At 38.9% G+C, this 26,263-nt stretch overlaps 1 pseudogene; it reads right to left on the reverse strand.

Moving 5' to 3' along the window:
• Positions 1–25,500, reverse strand: LOC131036333 (light-independent protochlorophyllide reductase iron-sulfur ATP-binding protein-like; annotated as a pseudogene).
• Positions 25,501–26,263: the final 763 nt, after the last annotated feature.

A 26,263-nucleotide genomic window follows, 5' to 3' on the forward strand; every position in this document is an offset into this window, starting at 1 on the left:
TTAAATTGTCGTAAATCCAAGTAAATTTTCCTTATTATTTTTATGTTTCCCCTCATCAATAGGATTGAGATAAAGGTCAGAGAGTGTAATGCCCTGCCAGGAAACCCCGAAGGGATAAAGCCATAACACAAGAATAGAGTGCAAAATTTATTTTTTTTAAAGTTACAACACAAGATGCAACACGATATCAAGATTCAGATTACATAGCGGAAGACTTCAACTAACTCCTAAAGAGTTTCCCAACGAGATTACTTAAATATCACAATCCATTTAACTCACACAATTAATCCAATAAGTTAATTATCTTAACAACGAGATAAGTCATAATCAGGATAATTTCTTTCAAAAGACGGAAATATAAAACACAAGCAAGGATTCATCATTAAGATCCATTCATAATCCTCATTCAAGCTTTTCATTTAAAATTACAAACTATACATCTAACATTCTAATACACTAGGAATTCACAATAACATAAGAGAACTTTCCAAGCATATTTAAATTCCTTAACAACAACTGAGTATAATTCACTACTCTAAGTTACATTTATTCATATTCCAACTTATTGCATTTTAAAAGACGATTGCATGCTAGCATCTACGATCAATCTCATCTAAACCACTTACGCATTCGATCAACATGGCATTCAATAAAGAACTGAATATAAGCATTTATAGTTAATTCCATTTATCCACTTAACCATTCTAACATAAGCTAAACATACATGATAAAGCTGAATAAAGGAAACATAAGAGAATACATCACATAACACCATAATGATCTCGGAGTTCACCCCTAAAGGGCTACATCTCTGGGTCTGCTCAACTGCAAGACCCCTCTGATAAATAATAAGGTTAAGAATACAAGAGGTTACACCAATTACAATCCATCCATCAAGGAGAAATACAAACAATATACAAGCGACCACATCGGTCCATTAATACATAAATGATCCTTGAAAAGAACAGGATCCAGCCGAACATAATCAAAGCTAAAAACATAAGTCCAGAAGAGCATCCACAAGACTGAGCCATCACCACCCAAGGTCTATCACGAAACTGACACTCACAAGGGCAGAGACAAAAGGACGACTCACAAAGATACTCCTAACAGGACAAAACGACAACACACTAGCGAACGTAGGGACAAGTGTCATCACACAACCTGGTATGGATACCATGGCAAGTCTTCATAGGTCCCGACCCCATACACTGGGTCACCCTGGCAACCTAATCCAAGCTTCCGGCCCATCCAAGCCTCGTGTGGACCCACACATCCTCTCGTGATGACAAGGATGGTAGTTTGCCATTTCAGGCCTTCTCACAGCATGTCGAATCTATGATAGCACTCGTCCCATGTGTGAGGCACATTATCTTATTTAGAGATTATTTTCTAATCTACTTAGGTTATCACTTATTAGACTCACTTTCGACGGGTTACCCAGCAGCCACTTTGGGCGCGGCCCCCAATCGAAAGCCACTTTCCCATACGACACTAGACTAACTCAGACGAACTCAAAACCAAGGAATAGACATGGTCAGATGAACGGAGTTCAAGAAGGGAGAACAATCATCTGGTCAAACACGACTCAAGGGTAATCACTTACTGACGGTACTCTAACTAGAGACCCGACCAACAACGGTCAACCACGAATCATCATTCGACTCACACACAAGGAGGATATGATCAAAATGACACTACCACAATACAACAGTCAACTCGGAATCGAGGACTGAACAGGCACCCCAAGTCAAGCCATACGACAGACAGGGTCCTACTAAACAAAGCAAAACATGCCATTTCATAAATAAAGGCGAATACAGAAATAAAACTCACAAGGCAATAATCAGAAAGGACAAAATTTCCTCAAATTGATTTAATCATTACAAGTCGATCAAGTTTTCTACAAGATCTATACTAGATAACAGTTATCTACCTCAACTAGGGATGAGTTGTTCTTGGTTTTCTAACTCCTAAGGTTCAAAGCATCGAACAGGCAAATTAAGCCATAAAGAGTTTTTAACCAATTCATATTAATAAATCTCAGACAACCATTAATCAACTAAAATAAGCTATTTAATCTCCAACAAAACATCATTAAGTAGAATTTACATCGTATTCCAACGATTTTCCAATAACATATTATTTCTCTATTATTTTTAAACAATACTACATCAAATAGCCATCTTCCCTAATCAGCTAGAAGGTAAGGTATAAATTTACTAGAACAAGTTCAATCAGAATATAATCGATAATATCCAATTGCGAAACACAGTTGAAGAACTTAATTAGACGGGGTGCACAAATTGTAATGCCCCGCCAGGAACCCTAAAGGATAGCAACACAACAAGGCAACTAAAAGGCGCAATAACTTTTTTTTAAAGATTAAAGGAAATAATCAAAACTTTGCTCAATAATTAACATAAGCGGAAGACTAACATTTACATCCTAAAGGGTTACCAACGAAGATTACTTCTAAAAAAAACCACATCACAATATTAATCCAATCATCCATCTAAAATTAGAGAAAGCCAATAACGATTAAATAGCTCATATTCATAAATTGATCTCCAAAGATAGGCTTAAAGAATTACAACATACATACTTCCAAAGATTCATTTATACATAATAGGAAAGATAATTGAAACAATATACATCCCATGACTTAAATTACAATATTCCATAAATTACATGGCTTCCATAGAACAATAAAATACAAAGGTTACAAGTTGTTGATACAATGACCACACGGGCCTCAAGGTACAACATCAAGAACATGAGTGCTACACGAAGCAAGAACCAAGATGCACCGACGAATCCAATCCTCGCATGAAGGTAGGAACAAGATATCCAATGGGAAGTGGCACTACCACCCGACCATTGGATCCCATAATGGAACCACCCCACTGTGCTAGGAGATAGCAGACGACCCTCAAGCAAGCAAGAAAAGTACAACAGTACACATGACTCCGCAGTACACAAGTGACTCGACTCACAAAACACTAGCAACCCTAGAGAGAGAGTGTCATCACATGGCTTAAGATGGTTACCCTAGGTAGGTCTCCATAGGTCCCGACCCCCATCATGGGTTATCCTGGTAACCTCTCCCGAACCCCCGGCTCCATCTAAGCATCATGCGGACCCTACCATCCTTTCGTGAGGACAAGGTGGTAGGTTTGCCATTCCAGGCCTTCCCAAACACCTTGAGCCTATACAAGCACTCAACCGTGTACGAGGTGCATTATCTTAATTAAATTAATAACTACCCACCCCCTAATCAAATTATTATGTTATCACTTAATAGTTGACTTTCGAGGGGTTATCCTGCCATCCACTTTGGGTGCGGCCCCCGCCCGAAAGCCACTCTCTCTACTAGGTCACTAATTGGATAAGACTATCTATGAGAACTCTATGGTGGACTAACAACCATAAATTATCCAGACATAACACAGGTGGAGGACTCACAGTCACAAATCCAGAGTTGGCCATTAAGGACATAACACATAATAGCTCACTTCCTCAAGGTTTGAACATTGACACCTGACCAAGGGTAAACATCGACAACATAGTGACAATTTTAAACATAATGCGACGACATTAAAACAACTAGACTGCAATATAAAAACACCACAAGCAATCTTTCTTTGAGCAGTCAACATTTAAATCAAATTAACAAATGTATACAAGCTATTATAAAATAATTCCAAAAAACAACTATTTGTCGAATACAATCATCATACGATTATTTTTCAATACTTGGATAACAACACTGATATCAAATTTAACCTAAACTTTCCTTAATTCCAACATTAATACTAACCTCTAAATCATTTTATTTATTTTCACAATACCAGGCAAATAATCCTCATCACTAAAATTGAAAAATTATTAATTAATCTCAACATCATTACAAACTACAATTAACATATTATTATTATTTAATATTAAATAATAACATATTGTTATTATTGTTTAAATAACAATATATTATCACTTAATATTAACACAAAATAACACTAATGAATTTTATTTAAACCACTAACAATTTATAATATTATTTTCTTTTTTTAAAACTAACAAAAAAAAATATTAAAAAAAAACAATTTTAAAACCCCAACGTGGGGCCCCCAAGCACCCACGCAGCAAGCTGCTGTTCCCAGACTGGGGAATGCAGCGCTTGCTGCATTCCTCAGTCTTGAGGAAAGCAGCGAGGTTGCAGGGAGAGGGGAGTAGCGTGGCTGGGTTGAGCCCAGCTCCCCGCCACCGCCCCCAATCCCAAACACCACTAACATTTAATTTTTGCTTTCAATTTTTTTTTGGTTTTAATAACAATTTAAATTTCGTTTTTTTAAAAAAACGTCTGAGACAAAATGAAAGAGACTAATAACAGAGACAGAGGTGAAACCCTCTGTTAAAAAAAAATTAACAATTAATTTCCCAGCCACCATAATTTTGACAAACATACAACCAAAAAAAACAAATTGAAAGAATCACTGGTAATGCCAATTTTACCAGCAATTACAAATCTTCTGAGACAAAACAGGGGCAATAAAATTTCATTCAAATCAGCCCAGTTTGCTCTAAAAATTTAATTAAATGGGAATAAACTTAATCCCCAAACTCCAATTGAATTTATTTGCTCCCAACAAGCATGAACAAGAAAATTTAACTCATGACCATCATTTTTAAACTGGAAATTACCAGGGAGAGGTATTTTATGAATGCTTGGCAAAATTTTGCCAGCATAACACTACTAAAACCCAACAAAATTTCCAATTACAAACAGCATAATAAACCAAGAAATTTCTTGCATAAGCAAAGATGAAACAACAAAAATTAAGTTATGAAACAACATGGAGAAAGCTTAAGTTTGGAATTTTGATTACAAATTGATAGAATCCTTCTTCCACAAACCCATGACAAACAAACACTCAACATCCAAAATTCATAAATCAAGCTTTTAAACAAATAACAGAAAATGGAAAGAAAGCAAGGATTTTTTTGTTGAAATAAACAAGGATTCAACCAACCTCTATGATTTCCAAGCAAGAATGGTATGCTTCAGCAGGAATCCCAGCTAGTTCACACCCAAAACCACCCTTCAAGCAATTTTTCCAAAATTTCTTTCTCCTCCTCCAAAATAAGCATAACCCCCAAAATCTCCTCCAAAATGATGTAGTAAGAAAAATCTCCTTAACCTAATTTTCTAGGTTGCCAAAATTTCTATTTTAAAAAAAACATTAAAATCCCACAATTGACTTTCTTTTCTTTTCTTTTTCATATTCCTCAAAACAAATAAATGAAAATTCCCTCTTTTTGAAAATTACATTTTTCATAAATAGCAATTAAATCAACTTTTCTACTAAATAGGAAAACAATGAGTTAGCTTCATTTGCATATATTAAAAGCAATTAACTAATTTATTCTATTTCTTTCGTTGGATCTAAACACGATTACTTTGCCAATATAAGCAACTAAAATTTTAAAAATCTAATAAACTAATCAATTACGCTTGATTCAGGACATAAGGCATAATAAGAAATAAATCGCTCAAGTTGACAAATAATGACAACTTATACTTTAAATAAATAACCGAACCACTATGGCACGCAAATCGAGGAAAGCAAAAAGACTCGAAATTTGAACAAAAGGGATGAACGGCCGACTGATGGCACTCACAATAATAGACTGAGGTAAGGACTAGGGTCAAAAGCTATCTCCTCCACTCCCATCGGACATATAAGGCACGCTCAGACCTGTGAAGCCAGGTGGAGACGATACCCCGTACCTACCCGGTACTTGTACCTGCAATATCCTGCATCACCGAAGCACACACATACATGCATATAGATATAGAATACACGGCACACACACCGATGAAGGAGAATCGCGACGTTCCCTGTCTCATCAAAACGAGTGAAGGAAAATCGTCCCCTTGCATCCAATACAATAGCAAACACGCAACATATATATGACACATCGCCTAGATAAAGTAAGATGTCAGTACGAGCAATAATCCATGAAATACTAGAAATCACCAATACTGAAATACTGAAGATAACTCATGCATCCAATATCCAGATAAACATGAAATAGTATCAAATACATCTGCAAAAATGACGAGCAATAAAGTCTCACTGAATAGTAAACTACAACACAAAGATAGTCTAATAAGTCCGATCAAAACGGGGTACTACATTCTCCCCCACAAAACTAGGCTTACTCCTGGAAGCCTAAAACAGATAAGGATAGAGCTCTCTCATCTTCGCTGCATCCTCCCATGTTGCCGAGGTCTCATCATTTGGGTCCCATAGGACCCTTACCTGGTCGATGTTGCGTCCCCTGAGGTTCAAATCCCGACGCTGAAGAATGCGCACGGGCTCCATAGAAAGCTGCCCGTCCTCGACCTGCAAAGCGTTCCAATCAAGAACATGAGTCACATCTGGGTGATAAGGTCAAAGAACTGAAACATGAAAGACATCGTGGATGCAGGATAGACTCGGTGGCAAAGCAAGACGGTAGGCAACAGGTCCTATCCTCTCAAGGATCTCAAATGGGCCAACAAAACGAGGTGCCAACTTAGAACCCTTTCCATAATGGATCAGACTCTTACGCGGACGCACTCTCAAGAATACATGGTCGCCAACAGAAAACTGACGATCTACCCTGTGAGCATCTGCATACTTCTTCTGCCTATCCTGTGCAGCTACCAAATGCTCACGAATCCACTCTACCTGCTGCTCCATCTCTCGAAGGATATTCGGGCCTATGAGCACCCTGTCCTCTAACCGATCCCAACTCAACGGAGTACGACAAGGACGGCCATACAATGCCTGAAAGGGAGACATACCTATGGAGCTATGATATCCGTTGTTATAAGCAAACTCCACAAGATAAATATAATCCTCCCAACGCGACTGCTGGTCCATAACATACATGCGAAGCATGTCCTCTAAAACCTGATTCACACGCTCAGTCTGACCATCTGTCTCTGGGTGATAAGCTGAACTGAAGTTCAACTGAGTTCCCAAAGCATGCTGAAGTGAGGTCCACAATGCTGAGGTAAAGACTGGATCTCTATCAGAGATTATCCGCCTCGGAATCCCATGGAATCTCACCACATCTTCCAAGAATACACGAGCCACCACTGCTGCTGTATAGGAAGCTCGGATAGGAACAAAATGAGCAACCTTCGTCAACCTGTCAACAATGACCATGATGGCATCATGACGACGTGAAGAAACAGGCAACCCAACAATGAAATCCATGGAAATGATGTCCCATTTCCAATCCGGTACTAAATTAGGCTGTAAAAGCCCTGCTGGGTGCTGATGTTCCGCCTTCACTCGCTGACATTCCAAACACTTCGACACAAAATCGGCAATGTCACGTTTCATACCAGCCCAATGATAAATCTGTCTAAGATCTGCATGCATCTTCTTGACACCTGGATGTGCCGAATAAGGTGCACGATGGGCCTCAGTCATGATCAAAGTGCAAAGACCCTCCAAAGGAGGTACGTAGATCCGACCAAGATGACGTAGAATGCCATCCGCCTCAAGACTATACCCAGCGAATCTACCCTCTAAGGGCCTTCCGGACTCCAACACGGCTCTAACATCCTGATACCAAGAGTCCTGAGGAAGAACTCCAAGAATTCTCTGTCTCAAGTCCACTCCAAGGGACAAAGCTGAAACTTCATGCTGCCTACGACTCAAGGCATCAGCCACTACATTCTCCTTCCCCTGAATATATCGAACCTCAAAATCATACTCGCAGAGGAATTCCATCCACCTTCGCTGTCGAGCATTCAAGTTCGGCTACGTGAAGATATATTGCAAACTGCGGTGATCACTATGCAGCTCAAACCGACGCCCTAACAGGAAGTGATGCCACCTAACCAATGCATGCACTACAGCTGCCAACTCCAAATCATGAACTGGATAGTTCAACTCGTGGTCCTTGAGTTTGCGAGACTCATAGGCAACCACACGTCCATCATGCATAAGCACCGCACCTATACCTTCTAAAGAGGCATCTGTGCATACCATAAACTCTCTGGATGGATCAGGGACTGCCAAAATCGAAGCACTGACAAGGAGTTCCTTCAAGGCACGAAACGCTGACTCACACTGCTCTGACCAAACAAACTTCTTCCCTTTCCTCTGAAGAGAAGTAATCAGGTGACCTATATGGGAAAAATCCTTAACAAAGCGACGGTAATATCCGGCCAAACCCATAAAGCTCCGAACCTCTGAAACATTGGTCGGCGCTGGCCAATCCACTATGGCTTGGATCTTTGAAGGATCCACAGATACACCCTCTCCTGAAACCACATGACCAAGATATTTCACCTCAGTCTGGAAGAAATCACACTTCGCCAAATTGGCATAAAGCTGATTCTCCCTCAAACACTGCAAAACTAGACGCAGGTGACCCTCATGCTCTTCCATAGATCTAGAATAAATCAATATATCATCCAAGAACACAAGGACAAAATGATCCAGGTATGCACGGAAAACCCCATTCATGAGGCACATGAAAACTGAAGGTGTGTTTGTCAACCCAAATGGTACTACTGTGAACTCATAGTGACCATAACGAGTGCGAAACGCTGTCTTATGAATGTCTGCATCATGAATGCGCAACTGATGGTACCCAGATTTTAGATCAATCTTAGAGAACACCATGGCTCCCTTCACCTGATCGAAAAGATCATCAATACGAGGCAATGGATATCGATTCCGGATGGTTACCTTATTCAGCTATCGGTAATCAATGCATAACCGAAGAGAACCATCTTTTTTCTTTACGAAGATAACAGGCGCACCCCAAGGAGAGACACTAGGACGAATGAATCCCTTGGTCAACAATTCCTCCACCTGCAACTTCAACTCACTCAACTCTTGAGTAGTCATCCGATATGGAGCTCTCAAAATAGGTTCTGCACCAGGAACCAAATCAATACGGAAATCTATGTCTCACTTCGGAGGCATACCAGGAATCTCCAAAGGAAACACATCAGCAAACTCTCGAAGAATAGGGTGACCATCAAGAGCGATTTCTCGACTCTCTCCCTCATCCATATCCTCAAGAGTTACTGCAAAAAGCTGACATCCTCTACGCATACACCGCTTAAGTTGCATAGCGGAAATCATACGTAAGGATATCGATCTCTGAACTCCAATGATCCCCACTTTCCTGCCATGGTCATCTAAACACTCTACTGTCTTCTGACAACAGTCCACATGAGCACTGTGAGATGATAACCAATCCATCCCCAACACTACTCCATAGGATCCCAAGGGAATGACACGAAGGTCAACAAAAGTCACAAAGGGACCTAGATCCAACTCACAACTAGGAACAAAGGCATCTACGAACATGCGCACCCCGGTAGCCAACTCTACCTGTCACCTATCCGCCTGCCTAGCAGACGTGAGTCCACACCGCTCCACAATGGACGAAGAAATAAAAGAATCCGATGCACCGGAGTCAAAAAGCACTGAGATAGGGATACCACACAACACACCTGCGGCCTCAATAACTGTCCCCTGATGCTCAGCCTGGCGGTTATCAACCGCTGCAAACACTTTGTGGGACCTACCAGCATCCCCTACTGTAGGCTCTGATGCAACTGGCCCCTGATTCCCTGTCTGGTGGATACGCTGAGGACACTGCACGGCTATATGACCATACTGCCCACAAGAGTAGCAAGCTCCTCTACCTGGTCCTCTACCTCCAGTCGGCCCACTGGACTGCTGAAAGCTTCCCCTACTAGGGGCCTGTGATGCACTCTGAGAAGACTGTCCTGGAAAACCCTGTTTGCTCCTCCGCCAGTTCCTGTTTCTTCTATGAGGAGGGTTGCCACCCTGCTGGCCCTGAGACTGTTTCGGTTTCTGCTGCTGTGGTTGCTGTTGTGGTTGCTTCTGCTGCTGCTGCTGTCCACCCTTAGCGGGTGCTTGAGGAGTCCTGAATGGTGCCGCTGACTGGGACTGATTCCCACGAGCTCTGTTCCCACTGGAAGGAACACTCCCTATCTGAACTCCTGCCTGTCCACCATGCGCACGGATAAGGTTCTGCTCAACCAATCTGGCTTTCGCCACCGCTGCCTCCACTGAAACTGGCTCAAAAACTCTAACCCCTCCACTAATGCGGTCGTTAAGACCTCTCAAGAAATGTTGTACGAGCATAGTCTCATCGTTGCCAATCCCGGCATACTGCTTCAGCTCATAGAATCTATGCTCGAACTGGTCAACTGACATACCAAACTGTCGCAATGAATAGAACTCATCTGCCCGAGTCTGTCTCCACTGTGGTGAGAGAAACCGTGCTCTGAACCTCTCTAAGAAGATCTCCCAAGAAACAGTATTGATATTCAGACCAATCTTCTCCTCCTCTAACTTCCACCATATAGAAGCAAAATCATCGAGACGCATGATCGCACATCTCGCTCGGGTGTTGCTACTGTATGGGAACATAGCGAAACACCTATCCAAACTAATCAACCAAGTCTCTGCCTCGAGACCTGTGCCTCGACCATCGAAGAAAGGAGGGTTGGTCCTCAAAAGATCCTTGATGTGACTCGAGGGAGCTGAATCATGACCAACTGGAACCTCTCTCCTCCTAGGAGACCTCTCTCTCTCTCTCTCCTCTGAAACATACTGATACGACTCCCCAACCTGAGCATGGATGGGCTGCTCACCTTCAAGCCTGGGGCCTAGCCTAGCTAGAACTTCCTGAAACATCTGCCTCAGCTCTTCCCTTTCGGGAACCTGCTCTTCCACATGCGGTAATTCCTGATGCACTGACTGATCCTACTCCACACTCACATGCGCAGGAGGTGGTGAAGGACTATGGCGGTCTAAACCTTGGCCCCGTCTCCCACCTCTACCTCTATTGCAGCCACCAACACGGCCAACTCCCCTAGCTTTCCTAACCATGACCAAAAATGCAAAAGAGAAAATGGTTCAGATCAATGACAAGGATACAGCAAGGGAAATCCAAACACTAAGATCTACACACAAGGTCAAACTGAATGGGCTCACTACAATCCCAGAGTACCCAATGTTGAAACATGGGCTCTGATACCAAATGTAATGCCCCGCCAGGAACCCTAAAGGATAGCAACACAACAAGGCAACTAAAAGGCGCAATAAATTTTTTTTAAAGATTAAAGGAAATAATCAAAACTTTGCTCAATAATTAACATAAGCGGAAGACTAACATTTACATCCTAAAGGGTTACCAACGAAGATTACTTCTAAATAAAACCACACCACAATATTAATCCAATCATCCATCTAAAATTAGAGAAAGCCAATAACGATTAAATAGCTCATATTCATAAATTGATCTCCAAAGATAGGCTTAAAGAATTACAACATACATACTTCCAAAGATTCATTTATACATAATAGGAAAGATAATTGAAACAATATACATCCCATGACTTAAATTACAATATTCCATAAATTACATGGCTTCCATAGAACAATAAAATACAAAGGTTACAAGTTGTTGATACAATGACCACACGGGCCTCAAGGTACAACATCAAGAACATGAGTGCTACACGAAGCAAGAACCAAGATGCACCGGCGAAGCCAATCCTCGCATGAAGGTAGGAACAAGATATCCGATGGGAAGTGGCACTACCACCCGACCATGTGATCCCATAATGGAACCACCCCACCATGCTAGGAGATAGCAGACGACCCTCAAGCAAGCAAGAAAAGTACAACAGTACACATGACTCCGCAGTACACAAGTGACTCGACTCACAAAACACTAGCGACCCTAGAGACAGAGTGTCATCACATGGCTTAAGATGGTTACCCTAGGTAGGTCTCCATAGGTCCCGGCCCCCATCATGGGTTATCCTGGTAACCTCTCCCGAACCCCCGGCTCCATCTAAGCATCATGCGGACCCTACCATCCTTTCGTGAGGACAAGGTGGTAGGTTTTCCATTCCAGGCCTTCCCAAACACCTTGAGCCTATACAAGCACTCAACCATGTACGGGGTGCATTATCTTAATTAAATTAATAACTACCCACCCCCTAATCAAATTATTATGTTATCACTTAATAGTTGACTTTCGAGGGGTTATCCTGCCATCCACTTTGGGTGCGGCCCCCGCCCGAAAGCCACTCTCTCTACTAGGTCACTAACTGGATAAGACTATCTATGAGAACTCTATGGTGGACTAACAACCATAAATTATCCAGACATAACACAGGTGGAGGACTCACAGTCACAAATCCAGAGTTGGCCATTAAGGACATAACACATAATAGCTCACTTCCTCAAGGTTTGAACATCAACACCTGACCAAGGGTAAACATCGACAACATAGTGACAATTTTAAACATAATGCGACGACATTAAAACAACTAGACTGCAATATAAAAACACCACAAGCAATCTTTCTTTGAGCAGTCAACATTTAAATCAAATTAACAAATGTATACAAGCTATTATAAAATAATTCCAAAAAACAACTATTTGTCGAATACAATCATCATACGATTATTTTTCAATACTTGGATAACAACACTGATATCAAATTTAACCTAAACTTTCCTTAATTCCAACATTAATACTAACCTCTAAATCATTTTATTTATTTTCACAATACCAGGCAAATAATCCTCATCACTAAAATTGAAAAATTATTAATTAATCTCAACATCATTACAAACTACAATTAACATATTATTATTATTTAATATTAAATAATAACATATTGTTATTATTGTTTAAATAACAATATATTATCACTTAATATTAACACAAAATAACACTAATGAATTTTATTTAAACCACTAACAATTTATAATATTATTTTCTTTTTTTAAAACTAACAAAAAAAAATATTAAAAAAAAACAATTTTAAAACCCCAACGTGGGGCCCCCAAGCACCCACGCAGCAAGCTGTTGTTCCCAGACTGGGGAATGCAGCGCTTGCTGCATTCCTCAGTCTTGAGGAAAGCAGCGAGGTTGCAGGGAGAGGGGAGTAGCGTGGCTGGGTTGAGCCCAGCTCCCCGCCACCGCCCCCAATCCCAAACACCACTAACATTTAATTTTTGCTTTCAATTTTTTTTTGGTTTTAATAACAATTTAAATTTCGTTTTTTTAAAAAAATGTCTGAGACAAAATGAAAGAGACTAATAACAGAGACAGAGGTGAAACCCTCTGTTAAAACAAAATTAACAATTAATTTCCCAGCCACCATAATTTTGACAAACATACAACCAAAAAAAACAAATTGAAAGAATCATTGGTAATGCCAATTTTACCAGCAATTACAAATCTTCTGAGACAAAACAGGGGCAATAAAATTTCATTCAAATCAGCCCAGTTTGCTCTAAAAATTTAATTAAATGGGAATAAACTTAATCCCCAAACTCCAATTGAATTTATTTGCTCCCAACAAGCATGAACAAGAAAATTTAACTCATGACCATCATTTTTAAACTGGAAATTACCAGGGAGAGGTATTTTATGAATGCTTGGCAAAATTTTGCCAGCATAACACTACTAAAACCCAACAAAATTTCCAATTACAAACAGCATAATAAACCAAGAAATTTCTTGCATAAGCAAAGATGAAACAACAAAAATTAAGTTATGAAACAACATGGAGAAAGCTTAAGTTTGGAATTTTGATTACAAATTGATAGAATCCTTCTTCCACAAACCCATGACAAACAAACACTCAACATCCAAAATTCATAAATCAAGCTTTTAAACAAATAACAGAAAATGGAAAGAAAGCAAGGATTTTTTTGTTGAAATAAACAAGGATTCAACCAACCTCTATGATTTCAAAGCAGGAATGGTATGCTTCAGCAGGAATCCCAGCTAGTTCACACCCAAAACCACCCTTCAAGCAATTTTTCCAAAATTTCTTTCTCCTCCTCCAAAATAAGCATAACCCCCAAAATCTCCTCCAAAATGATGTAGTAAGAAAAATCTCCTTAACCTAATTTTCTAGGTTGCCAAAATTTCTATTTTAAAAAAAACATTAAAATCCCACAATTGACTTTCTTTTCTTTTCTTTTTCATATTCCTCAAAACAAATAAATGAAAATTCCCTCTTTTTGAAAATTACATTTTTCATAAATAGCAATTAAATCAACTTTTCTACTAAATAGGAAAACAATGAGTTAGCTTCATTTGCATATATTAAAAGCAATTAACTAATTTATTCTATTTCTTTCGTTGGATCTAAACACGATTACTTTGCCAATATAAGCAACTAAAATTTTAAAAATCTAATAAACTAATCAATTACGCTTGATTCAGGACATAAGGCATAATAAGAAATAAATCGCTCAAGCCGACAAATAATGACAACTTATACTTTAAATAAATAACCGAACCACTATGGCATGCAAATCGAGGAAAGCAAAAAGACTCGAAATTCGAACAAAAGGGATGAACGACCGACTGATGGCACTCACAATAATAGACTGAGGTAAGGACTAGGGTCAAAAGCTATCTCCTCCACTCCCATCGGACATATAAGGCACGCTCAGACCTGTGAAGCCAGGTGGAGACGATACCCCGTACCTACCCGGTACTTGTACCTGCAATATCCTGCATCACCGAAGCACACACATACATGCATATAGATATAGAATACACAGCACACACACCGATGAAGGAGAATCGCGATGTTCCCTGTCTCATCGAAACGAGTGAAGGAAAATCGTCCCCTTGCATCCAATACAATAGCAAACACGCAACATATATATGACACATCGCCTAGATAAAGTAAGATGTCAGTACGAGCAATAATCCATGAAATACTAGAAATCACCAATACTGAAATATTGAAGATAACTCATGCATCCAATATCCAGATAAACATGAAATAGTATCAAATACGTCTGCAAAAATGACGAGCAATAAAGTGTCACTGAATAGTAAACTGCAACACAAAGATAGTCTAATAAGTCCGATCAAAACGGGGTACTACACAAATCATGAAATGAAATTGAATGATTAATTCACCTATAAGCTCCATTATATAATTAATCAATATCAAGTTAACCTTTATCATGATATGCCCTTTAATCATAATTAAGCAACGAATTTAAGCTTAGCATAAAAATAATAAAAAAATATTATATGCATCTTTATTATTTTTTTTTTTATACAAAAAAAAAATGCATAACAAAAAAAAACATCTTAAAACTAAATAAAAAGGAACGCGTTTTATTTGGGCGAGGGCGGTCGTGCCCTAACCCTCGCCGCAGGGTATTACCTGAGCGGCGGCGCCGCTGCGGTGCCCGCAGGCTCCGCGGCGCCCTGCGGCCACCGCCGACCTGCGGCCACCGCAGTGCCGCGGCCGGAGTTTCCAACGCTAGGGGTGGGGAAAACCCAGAGGGAACGAGCGGGGAGAAGGGGGGGACGTGCGGGGGAGAGGGGAGGAGGAGCGGGTGGAGCTCCGCTCCCCGCCCTCCAACCCCAAAACATGGTTTTAAAATAAAACAACGCACAGTCCCGATAAAAAAAACAAACGCCCAGCTCCAAAAAATAAAAATATATTTCTTTAGCACAGTTCGGAACAAACAACAAGAACGCCCATCACAAATTCATCATGAATATAAATTCGATATAAAAAGTTTGGTTAATACGAACTGGGTTTTGGCATTCCATTTCTTTGGTGAAATACATTCTTCCAAAAACAACAAGAGTTCAAACACCCAACCAGTTGGGAGGAACAATACACCTCCAAAAATTCTATTGTTTTTTATTAACAAAACCAGGTATGGCAAAAGAATTCATATAAGCACAATGATACAGCCATAAAATCTGCTTGAAGAACACCACTAAAGCATGGATTTAAACCCACAAATCCAATTTAAAACTGGAAGCAAATCAAAGATTGGATTTTGGCAACAAGCAACCATTTTCACAACAACAAGGAAGAACAATTTGGATAAACCCTACCTTCATACGCAATCCTGGCATGGCTGAAGGAGAGCCCACCTGCCAGATCCAGCAACCTGCCTCTTCTCCAAAAGCCCCCCAAAAATCTTTCCAACCAAAATCTCCTCCAAAATGTCCATTCTCTCCAAATTTCCCCAAATTTGGGTTATATGGAAGAGTTGACCCAAAAATTCCATTTTTGGAATAAAAATTCTTTATTTACAAATAATACCCAAATTTAATACTTTTCTAATTATTTCAGAAAAATGACTTGCTTTTCAAATTAAAATCGATTTTCTCATTTAATTCAATTAAACCTTTCAATATTCAGAATCCAACAGAATGCAATTAACTCTATTGCGATTAAATACCAAACTTTCTTTTTCAATAGCATATATAAAATGCATTAAATATTCCAAATCAATCATTTAAATCGAATTTACTCCCAATTTAAAACAGGCAATTCATTAACAACGAAAATCGCATAACGAATTCTCAATCAATCTAATCCATTAATCATCAATGCACAAACGCATATTTAATCAAGATAATTACTAAGGACTAATTAATCATTTTAACCAAACACACCAGGCACGCAAATTGAGAAAGTCAACCAACAGACGACTCGCAAACCCAAACAAGAAGGGATCACCGACGACAACTGACGATGCTCACTTGAGCACGACTAAGGTCGACTAGGGTCTTACGACCACCTAATCCAACTCTAAGGATTAAAAAGGCACACTCAAACCTGCACATCCAGGTGAAGACGAACCTCGCACTCTTGCAGTGTTGTACCTGAAATCTCTTGCAACCAAGATTCATACATGCATACATATATAAAATTTAATGAAAGCGTTAGCTCAATGTTGATACCACGAACTAGGTACACTAACCGACTAGCATATACTAGAGTGAAAACCACATCAATAGCTATGCGTTAAATCAAACATCTGACAATAATCATTATATTAAGATAACTAATCAAGATTAAACCAAGGTTAGAAATCGATTACGGCAGGGGTACTACATTCTCCCCCCCTAGGTTCCGACTTACTCCTGGAAGTCGTAAGGCTAGACAGAGAACATGTCGTATGCATCAGCCCTGAAACTCATTCAACAAAGATCAAATTGCACATAGAAATCTTTCCATAAATAAATGAAATATTATTGCAAAGTTCTTTACAAACGCCATTATCCATTGGCCAGATACACCTAAAACCATACATTCCTTAAAATATTCGAGGAATTATCCACATTCATAGCAAAGAAACAAGAATTTTCTTCCTTTCATTACACCAAATTAAAGCATTACAAAGAGGTAAACAACACTTACCATAATCATCGACCCAAAAATGACAAGAAACATGCCATCATGATCAATTTCCTTTACCAATCCATCTTTATCATAAACTTTAAATCATAGAACTAGCTCAAAATATCAATTTCTACAACCAAATTAGCTTTCATGAAATAAGAGCAACGTAAATAACTCAATTGTTTACACTTGCCAGGCATAAGAAAACCTTTCCAAAGACTATGTCCCATAACATAGTGACAAGCTAACACAATTTACTCCATGATACAAATAATAACCATCCACATAACTGGAATGCATAACAGAAAGGCCACATGTGAGCATGTCTAATGCTCAGTCAAGGATAACATGCACGATCAGCATCTCTATGCTTGATCTCATAACAACAATATGATCAGAAGAATCCAATATCTCACTCAAAGGCTCGATGGTGCTAGGCACACCATAGCGGTGCTACCTTCCATACAAGACCTTTGTGAATATCCCTTGTTGTGTATGGTGTTTAGCCTCCAAGAGATAGTCACCACACATAGGTAGGTAGTGGATACTAGCTGCATCACAGCCTCACATACCCCCATCCTCAAGGTTCCCTATATCAACTTCCTCGCACACACTCTACCAATTCCGTATCATACGTCCTTGGAGAGGAATTTCACATCTCGACACAAGACCAGCATCCGAAAACAATAAGGATAAACCAGTTTAGCCACCAAAGTACAGATGAATAAAGATAATAAATCATCAATTCCAACAGTAAGGCAAGAAAATAATCCAGAATTTCAACACCAAATCAAAGTGCAAAAGATCACAAGATCGTGGCTAAACCTTCAAAGTCAAAGTAAAATAAACTGCTGATCCCCAAAGAAATATAAAGAATATCACAACTGCACATAACATCACTGTGTGACTAGCATCTAGCCACCAACGAGGAAGGAAGGAACAACTGACTAGCTATTGCAGTAGCTCATCATGTGGTGCGACATAGTCACACTATCCACATGGCATGGCGGTGTGCACCTCGACATCACCCCGCATCACGTCGTCACGTGGCATGGCAATACCCCAAGTGGAGAAAACACACAATGGACGTATCCCGCATGGTAGTGCACCTCGCGGAAAAAGCACGCGCAAGTCACATCCTGCATAGCGACGTATCTAGAAGGATACTCGCTGTAAGCCAGAGGTATACATGGCTAAGTTCTACCCACAAGTCTACCAACACTGGTCAGTTGGCAACTTATGTAAGAACAATAACACGCCTCTCATGAAGACAAGGCAATAGATGCTCCAATAGAATCCAACAATATGCTCAAAAACTGCCATCTATATGCTCAAAATAAAGGATAGGAATAAGGCTGGCACACATAAACCTATAAATAGATTCATCAAAAGGGAAAGTATTGAGTACACCTTTGATACAGTTTAGTAGTACAACTATATCATTCCTCGAAGTAGAGAAGCTAAAGTCGCTTCGCGCCGACATTACTCGTACGCCAATCCATACTATTCAAGGAACGGTCGCTTCGAATACTACCCCTTAACATACTGAGTTACCCACAACCCGAGGTTTGGTACTCAGCAGGGAAACAAATAAACAACATTACATAAACAGTATGGTTTCCCATACTCATAAGCAACATATCCTCCATGGTTGATTACTTCACCAATCCATGGGCACACATAATAAGCACTGGTTTCTTACAATACACACAAATACACCAGCACTGGTTTAGTCACATTTACGGGGAGTACTTTTCAGTACGCTAACATCTATACAAGGAAGATTCCAATTATGCTTTCTATATAAATAACTGAATCAAGTTTACTCTAGATACAAGTACTGAATTCATTAACAATTCACAATTATATAAGGAATTAACATCATTCCTATATCTTTCTCGAATCTCACTAAGCATTCATAATTAAATTACTAGCTAAGCAAATTCATTTCTAAAGCTTAAGACTTTCATCTATCACTATGAAGCCAAAAGCAAACACACAATTTCACATGTTTTATAAACATCCTATTAAATCAATGCATTCTTTAATACCATTTCTAAAAATCTTATGATTAGGCAAAGAGAAGGGAAAGAGAGTTTGATAATCAAACTGTTTCCTACAAGAAACGCAAGATCAAACTAGATCACGCCACATTATACATTTTCTCACTATAAGCCTATCATTTAATTGCACGGTTTTCATTTTGCTACCGATTAGAAGGATGACAATCAGCCTAACAAAACATTTCCAATAATTATGGTTGCAACAGGAGGTTCTAGTATTCCAAACAAGGCAGAGATCAAGAGAAACAATTTTTTCGATAATGCAAGACCTCTTAAGAACACTCACTTAATAACAATACAATATAGACACATGTCATAATTTGCAACCTATTAGGGAAGATCACATTACGATCAAAGATAAGCAAAGAGCTATTACCCCAAATAACACATTAATGCATGCACATCAAACAAGCTTTTCAGTTGCACTTTCTAAATGCATTAAGGTAATTACATATACCCAACAGCGAGTTCGATGGAGCATTTGCTAAAATAAATCTTCAATCAAACTGGTTTAATGAAACACATAAAACAATCTTTCGGAAAACACATTAATATTCTCTCGAAACTACAATAGCATGCTCTTTTTAATACTTCTTCTACCAATCAAGCAGTTTCACATAATTCATCTATTCGCATAAAAATGCACCTTACTAAGGTAGAATTTAATCATGCTACTCCTACAAGATACACATGGAGAATTCTTAAACGCACACATACAGTTTTCTCCCATTCACCCAAAATAAATTTTTAAACCCATAGCCCTTTAATAATCTAAAAACATAAGCGACATAAGGCTCACACAAGGGTTCAAGAAGTCACACCCTTTTTTTTTCTCTCTTGCAAACAAGGAAATTTGAATCAAAGATATTTACTCTTATCCTAATCATTTTAATTTCCAGAAAGAAAGAGAGAAGAATAGTGATGATCATTTAATTTTCTACAAAATAACATACAATGCACATATAAGCACTCAAACACCAACATCAAGAAGGCGAAAACAAGGTGTGAACACACACACGTTACACACCAGCTAAGGTCTGCTCAATCACTCACAAGCAAAAGGAGGACAAGCATACACATAAGGTCGATACACCTCACACCAAATAGAGGGCACACGCGACACCAGAGATCCCAATGTTTGCAACATGGGCTCTGATACCAAATGTAATGCCCCGCCAGGAAACCCCGAAGGGATAAAGCCATAACACAAGAATAGAGTGCAAAATTTATTTTTTTTAAAGTTACAACACAAGATGCAACACGATATCAAGATTCAGATTACATAGCGGAAGACTTCAACTAACTCCTAAAGAGTTTCCCAACGAGATTACTTAAATATCACAATCCATTTAACTCACACAATTAATCCAATAAGCTAATTATCTTAACAACGAGATAATTCATAATCAGGATAATTTCTTTCAAAAGACGGAAATATAAAACACAAGCAAGGATTCATCATTAAGATCCATTCATAATCCTCATTCAAGCTTTTCATTTAAAATTACAAACTATACATCTAACATTCTAATACACTAGGAATTCACAATAACATAAGAGAACTTTCCAAGCATATTTAAATTCCTTAACAACAACTGAGTATAATTCACTACTCTAAGTTACATTCATTCATATTCCAACTTATTGCATTTTAAAAGACGATTGCATGCTAGCATCTACGATCAATCTCATCTAAACCACTTACGCATTCGATCAACATGGCATTCAATAAAGAACTGAATATAAGCATTTATAGTTAATTCCATTTATCCACTTAACCATTCTAACATAAGCTAAACATACATGATAAAGCTGAATAAAGGAAACATAAGAGAATACATCACATAACACCATAATGATCTCGGAGTTCACCCCTAAAGGGCTACATCTCCGGGTCTGCTCAACTGCAAGACCCCTCTGATAAATAATAAGGTTAAGAATACAAGAGGTTACACCAATTACAATCCAGCCATCAAGGCGAAATACAAACAATATACAAGCGACCACATCGGTCCATTAATACATAAACGATCCTTGAAAAGAACAGGATCCAGCCGAACATAATCAAAGCTAAAAACATAAGTCCAGAAGAGCATCCACAAGACTGAGCCATCACCACCCAAGGTCTATCACGAAACTGACACTCACAAGGGCAGAGACAAAAGGACGACTCACAAAGATACTCCTAACAGGACAAAACGACAACACACTAGCGAACGTAGGGACAAGTGTCATCACACAACCTGGTATGGATACCATGGCAAGTCTTCATAGGTCCCGGCCCCATACACTGGGTCACCCTGGCAACCTAATCCAAGCTTCCGGCCCATCCAAGCCTCGTGTGGACCCACACATCCTCTCGTGATGACAAGGATGGTAGTTTGCCATTTCAGGCCTTCTCACAGCATGTCGAATCTATGATAGCACTCGTCCCATGTGTGAGGCACATTATCTTATTTAGAGATTATTTTCTAATCTACTTAGGTTATCACTTATTAGACTCACTTTCGACGGGTTACCCAGCAGCCACTTTGGGCGCGGCCCCCAATCGAAAGCCACTTTCCCATACGACACTAGACTAACTCAGACGAACTCAAAACCAAGGAATAGACATGGTCAGACGAACGGAGTTCAAGAAGGGAGAACAATCATCTGGTCAAACACGACTCAAGGGTAATCACTTACTGACGGTACTCTAACTAGAGACCCGACCAACAACGGTCAACCACGAATCATCATTTGACTCACACACAAGGAGGATATGATCAAAATGACACTACCACAATACAACAGTCAACTCAGAATTGAGGACTGAACAAGCACCCCAAGTCAAGCCATACGACAGACAGGGTCCTACTAAACAAAGCAAAACATGCCATTTCATAAATAAAGGCGAATACAGAAATAAAACTCACAAGGCAATAATCAGAAAGGACAAAATTTCCTCAAATTGATTTAATCATTACAAGTCGATCAAGTTTTCTACAAGATCTATACTAGATAACAGTTATCTACCTCAACTAGGGATGAGTTGTTCTTGGTTTTCTAACTCCTAAGGTTCAAAGCATCGAACAGGCAAATTAAGACATAAAGAGTTTTTAACCAATTCATATTAATAAATCTCAGACAACCATTAATCAACTAAAATAAGCTATTTAATCTCCAACAAAACATCATTAAGTAGAATTTACATCGTATTCCAACGATTTTCCAATAACATATTATTTCTCTATTATTTTTAAACAATACTACATCAAATAGCCATCTTCCCTAATCAGCTAGAAGGTAAGGTATAAATTTACTAGAACAAGTTCAATCAGAATATAATCAATAATATCCAATTGCGAAACACAGTTGAAGAACTTAATTAGACGGGGTGCACAAATCATGAAATGAAACTGAATGATTAATTCACCTATAAGCTCCATTATATAATTAATCAATATCAAGTTAACCTTTATCATGATATGCCCTTTAATCATAATTAAGCAACGAATTTAAGCTTAGCATAAAAATAATAAAAGAATATTATATGCATCTTTATTATTTTTTTTTTTATACAAAAAAAAAATGCATAACAAAAAAAAACATCTTAAAACTAAATAAAAAGGAACGCGTTTTATTTGGGCGAGGGTGGTCGTGCCCTAACCCTCGCCGCAGGGTATTACCTGAGCGGCGGCGCTGCTGCGGTGCTCGCAGGCTCCGCGGCGCCCTGCGGCCACCGCCGACCTGTGGCCACCGCCGACCTGCGGCCACCGCAGTGCCGCGGCCGGAGTTTCCAACGCTAGGGGTGGGGAAAACCCAGAGGGAACGAGCGGGGAGAAGGGGAGGACGTGCGGGGGAGAGGGGAGGAGGAGCGGGTGGAGCTCCGCTCCCCGCCCTCCAACCCCAAAACATGGTTTTAAAATAAAACAACGCACAGTCCCGATAAAAAAAACAAACGCCCAGCTCCAAAAAATAAAAATATATTTCTTTAGCACAGTTCGGAACAAACAACAAGAACGCCCATCACAAATTCATCATGAATATAAATTCGATATAAAAAGTTTGGTTAATACGAACTGGGTTTTGGCATTCCATTTCTTTGGTGAAATACATTCTTCCAAAAACAACAAGAGTTCAAACACCCAACCAGTTGGGAGGAACAATACACCTCCAAAAATTCTATTGTTTTTTATTAACAAAACCAGGTATGGCAAAAGAATTCATATAAGCACAATGATACAGCCATAAAATCTGCTTGAAGAACACCACTAAAGCATGGATTTAAACCCACAAATCCAATTTAAAACTGGAAGCAAATCAAAGATTGGATTTTGGCAACAAGCAACCATTTTCACAACAACAAGGAAGAACAATTTGGATAAACCCTACCTTCATACGCAATCCTGGCATGGCTGAAGGAGAGCCCACCTGCCAGATCCAGCAACCTGCCTCTTCTCCAAAAGCCCCCCAAAAATCTTTCCAACCAAAATCTCCTCCAAAATGTCCATTCTCTCCAAATTTCCCCAAATTTGGGTTATATGGAAGAGTTGACCCAAAAATTCCATTTTTGGAATAAAAATTCTTTATTTACAAATAATACCCAAATTTAATACTTTTCTAATTATTTCAGAAAAATGACTTGCTTTTCAAATTAAAATCGATTTTCTCATTTAATTCAATTAAACCTTTCAATATTCAGAATCCAACAGAATGCAATTAACTCTATTGCGATTAAATACCAAACTTTCTTTTTCAATAGCATATATAAAATGCATTAAATATTCCAAATCAATCATTTAAATCGAATTTACTCCCAATTTAAAACAGGCAATTCATTAACAACGAAAATCGCATAACGAATTCTCAATCAATCTAATCCATTAATCATCAATGCACAAACGCATATTTAATCAAGATAATTACTAAGGACTAATTAATCATTTTAACCAAACACACCAGGCACGCAAATCGAGAAAGTCAACCAACAGACGACTCGCAAACCCAAACAAGAAGGGATCACCGACGATGACTGACGATGCTCACTTGAGCACGACTAAGGTCGACTAGGGTCTTACGACCACCTAATCCAACTCTAAGGATTAAAAAGGCACACTCAAACCTGCACATCCAGGTGAAGACGAACCTCGCACTCTTGCAGCGTTGTAGCTGAAATCTCCTGCAACCAAGATTCATACATGCATACATATATAAAATTTAATGAAAGCGTTAGCTCAATGTTGATACCACGAACTAGGTACACTAACCGACTAGCATATACTAGAGTGAAAACCACATCAATAGCTATGCGTTAAATCAAACATCTGACAATAATCATTATATTAAGATAACTAATCAAGATTAAACCAAGGTTAGAGATCGATTACGGTAGGGGTACTACAGAGAGCAAACTGAATAATTCCCGATCTGGAATCTCGTTTGGCACAATACCTTCTGGTTGGCACAATATTTGATCCGCTATGTCTAAATAATATTCACATACATAGTTAAGTGATGGTTCGGATCCAACCATTTCAAATAAGGTTTTGCCCTTGACTCTTGAAACTCGAATATCTTCAATAAGAGGTAACACTTCTATTACGGGCATTGGACAGGCTTCTACATAATTATTGATAAGATCTCTTTTAGATGTACGATTTCCAACCAAACTTGCTAATCACAGTGGATGTGTATGAGCTTTTTCCCTGATAGAAGCAGTAATACGATTAGCTGCAAATAATGCATCAAATCCATTATCTGTAACAATGACACAATAATCTGCATAGTTCAATGGAACAGCAAAACCTCCACAAACCACATTGCCCAATACATCAAATAATATTATATCATATTCATAAAATGCATTTAATACTTTTAACAATTTCATAGTCTCTCCTACCACATATCCCCCACATCCGGCTCCTGTAGGTGGCCCCCCAGCTTCCACACAATCTACCCCTCCATAACCTTTATGAATGACATCTTCAGACCAAATATCTTCATAATGATAATCTTTGGACTGCAAAGTATCTATAATTGTAGGTATCAAAATCCTTGTCAGAGTAAAAGTACTATCATGTTTGGGATCACATCCAATCTGTAACACTTTTTCACCATGTCTAGCTAGGGCAATTGAAATATTACAACTAGTGGTTGATTTACCAATTCCGCCTTTTCCATAAACTGCTATTTTCATCTTTTCATCTCCTTTTATTTCTTTTTTATCTTCCGAACTTGTGATTCATTTGATCTAATTTTGAGTTGAACTTTGCCTTATTTATATTATATAATTGTAGCATGTTACATTGTTTGACATTGTTTTTTGTTTTTTTTAGCTCCCTCACATCTTAAACCTCATTCTCTCCTGAGTAAATGGAGGAAGCCAAGCAAAAGACCCTTCCTCCATTCCTAGATCAATGCAATTTTATTCATTAATTTGAAGCAGATGGAACTCCCCACTAATTAAGACTTAGTTCTCTTTATTCAAATAATAGTCCAAGGGGTTGAGCTTAACTGGCTAAAACACTGGGTTCTCACTATGGAGACCCAAGTTCAACTCCCAATAGGGACATCTGAAGTGGAAATCTAAGTTGTGACTCTTGGCCTTCCATAGGATGGGGAAGGTCTTGGGGTCAATCTAATGGAACTCTAAGCTGTGACTCTTTGCCTTCCATAGGATGGGAAGGTCTTGAGGTCAATCTAGTCAAGCATGATAATAATAATAATTCAAAGATATGTAATGGGGATGGGGCCCCCTACTGTGTCCCCACTGGTTCATAGCTCCAGTCAAAAGCTATTTAGGCTTCGGCCAATTACCAATCAAAAAAACAAAAAAACAAAAAATAGAATTAAAAAACCAATTGACTGCATGGCAAATGATAAGAGGAGAAGATAGGTTTGGGATTCAATTTGGTTACTGCTTGCAAATGAATGCTTTTGTTATGTTATATGTGATGTCG

Source organism: Cryptomeria japonica, chromosome 7 (genome assembly GCF_030272615.1).
Source record: "Cryptomeria japonica chromosome 7, Sugi_1.0, whole genome shotgun sequence".
In the NCBI taxonomy this organism is placed as follows: Eukaryota; Viridiplantae; Streptophyta; class Pinopsida; order Cupressales; family Cupressaceae; genus Cryptomeria; species Cryptomeria japonica.